At 79.7% G+C, this 2,500-nt stretch overlaps 1 non-coding gene across 1 annotated transcript; it reads right to left on the reverse strand.

The window, feature by feature from the left end:
- Positions 1–127: 127 nt before the first annotated feature.
- Positions 128–280, reverse strand: LOC142359494 (5.8S ribosomal RNA). The gene has a single exon (XR_012762399.1). It is a non-coding gene; the product is annotated as a 5.8S ribosomal RNA (ribosomal RNA).
- Between the last annotated feature and the right edge of the window lie 2,220 nt (positions 281–2,500).

A 2,500-nucleotide genomic window follows, 5' to 3' on the forward strand; every position in this document is an offset into this window, starting at 1 on the left:
GGCCCGCGCGCTCGCGCGCGCGGCCCTGCGAGGCACCCCAGCCGCGCCGCTGCTGGCCCGCCGGCCCCCCCCCCCCCCGCGCTGGGGCGGGGGGGCTCGGCGGCGCAGACGGCGATTGATCGTAAAGCGACGCTCAGACAGGCGTAGCCCCGGGAGGAACCCGGGGCCGCGAGTGCGTTCGAAGTGTCGATGATCAATGTGTCCTGCAATTCACATTAATTCTCGCAGCTAGCTGCGTTCTTCATCGACGCACGAGCCGAGTGATCCACCGCTAAGAGTTGTCTCGGTTTCGGCACCGCCCCCGCGCGCGCGGAGGGGCCGGGACCGCTCGCCGAGAGCGGCCCCTTCTCTGAGGACGGCCGGACCGACCGCCGGCCCCGCCGCCGCCCACCCCCCTCCGCACGCGCGGAGGGGGCGCGGCGCGGCGGCGCGACGCGGCGCGACGGAGAGGCCCTCGCCTCGGCTTGACCGTACGAGCACAGGGGAAACGGAAAACAACGGAAAACCCCGAGCGGCCAAAGGGCGGGGGAGCCCGCGCTCCCGACCGACCCTGGGGAAACGTACGCAACACACACACACACCCTTGGCGCGCTTCGGGGGCGGCCCAGGCGCCCGGGCTCGGACCGGCCTCCCCCCGGAGGCTACGGCACGCCCGGCCGCGACGCCTGCCCGCCTTCGCTCGGGAGCCGGACGCCCGGCTGCGCCCGCGCTGCGACGAGCCGGCTCCGCCCACCACGGTCGCCTCTCGCCCCGCCGGCGAACCTCGGCGCCGACGCCGCCTTCCACCGACGCCGGAGGAAGCGCGGCCGGCCACTGGAGCGCGAGCCGGCGACGCGCGGCCGCCCACCGGCCCGCGCCGGATGGGCGAACCCGGCCACCCCGCCCGGCGGCGGCGGCCGCCACCGCCGCCGCGAAAACCGCCGCCGCAGCCGCTTCTCGCCTCGGCCCCCTGGGGCCGCCGGCACGGCCCCAGCGGAAAGGCGGACGGCGCTGAGCGCGGGGGGCGGCTCCCACTCTCCCCGTTTCCACGCGAAGACCCGGAGCGGGACGCCCCCGCGCCGCGCGCCCGCCCTCGAGACGGAAGCGACGGGCGGGGAAACGCGGGACAGGACGGCCGCCAGCGGATGCGGCCGGGGAACCCTCCCGGACGACCCGACGGACGACCGGCACCGACCGGCACGCCGAGCGGCGCCGCCGCCGCTCGGCCTGGGGGGGTGTGGCTCGCCCCCCCCTTTCTTTCCCTGGGCGCCGAGGGCGGGGCGAGGAGCGGGAGAGGGGAGCGCAGCGCGCCCCGAGCGCGGCCGCAGCGCGAGCGTCCAAAGGCGCGGGGCGGCCCCCCGGCGGCCGCCCCCCCCCCGCGGGGGCTCGCCGCGCCTTTCTTTCCCCCGGCGCGGAGCCCGCGCTCCGGCCGGCGGGTGGCCCCGTTTGCGAGGGCGGGCAGGTCGGCCGCGGCCGACCCGCGCCGCGGTCTCTCCGCCGAGACCGGCCCGCGGAGAGGGGGGGCAGGTTGGGGCAGCGAGACGCCCCCCCTTCTCCGGCACGGCGGCCCGCGGGGGCGGACGCCCCCCCCGCGGCTCGCGCCGTGCCGCTCGAGTCTTTAAACCGCCGCCCGGCTCCTTTGGCCTTTGACCCCCGGACTCGGCCGAGGGAGGGCCGCCGAAGCGCGGACGCTAGGTACCTGGCCCTGGGGTGAGGGAAACGACCTGCATGGCCCCGCGGGGGTGCCTCCCCCGGCTGCCGCCCTCGGGGGAGCGTCCGCCCGCGGGGGCGCGCCCGGCATCCGCCGCCACCACCTCGTCCTCCTTAGCCCCGGGGCCCGGGGTTTCCCTCGATAGCCCGGCGCTGCGCCCGGGGGGGAGAGACGTGGCTCGGGCCGCCCGCTCGCGCGGGACGCGACCCGGCCGGGGGGGGGCCTCGCCCGCCCCGGGCGGCGCCAGCGGCCGAGACCGTGCTCGCGCCCCCCCCCTTCCGCCACGGCTCCCTCTTCGAGAGGCAGCCGTGCCGGGTCGGAGGGGAGGTTCGCGGGTCCGGCCGCCGCGCCGCCCGAAACGCCGTGCGCACACCCGCGCCACGGCCCGGAACGCCCGGAGACAGCCCTGTCCCGCGCGCGGGGGGGTAGACGGCGCCGCCGCCGGCGCCGCCCCACCCCCCCCCCCCAGGAGCTGCCGCCCCCCGAAGACGGCGACACCCCTCGGCTGTCGCGCTTGCGGCCCCCGGTGCCGCCGCCGTCGCTCGACGCTCGCCCCCCGGCCCGCCGAGCAGGCCGGTGCTCTGCCGGCCGTGCTCGCCGCGTTGCCCCGCCGGCATCCCCCCCTCTTGCTTCCCGCGCAGACGCGGGAAGCGGGGAGCCGGCGGGGGCGCGGCGTCCGCGGCCGACAGGTCGACGCACCCGCGCGCGTCGGAGGACGAGCCGCACGAGACGACGGCGGCGGCGGGCGACAGGACGAGGAGAGCGCCTCCGGGGAGCGGCGGGGGGAGGGGACGCCCCCTCCCCCTCCCT

This window comes from Opisthocomus hoazin, unplaced genomic scaffold, assembly GCF_030867145.1.
Source record: "Opisthocomus hoazin isolate bOpiHoa1 unplaced genomic scaffold, bOpiHoa1.hap1 HAP1_SCAFFOLD_194, whole genome shotgun sequence".
Taxonomy (NCBI): domain Eukaryota; kingdom Metazoa; phylum Chordata; class Aves; order Opisthocomiformes; family Opisthocomidae; genus Opisthocomus; species Opisthocomus hoazin.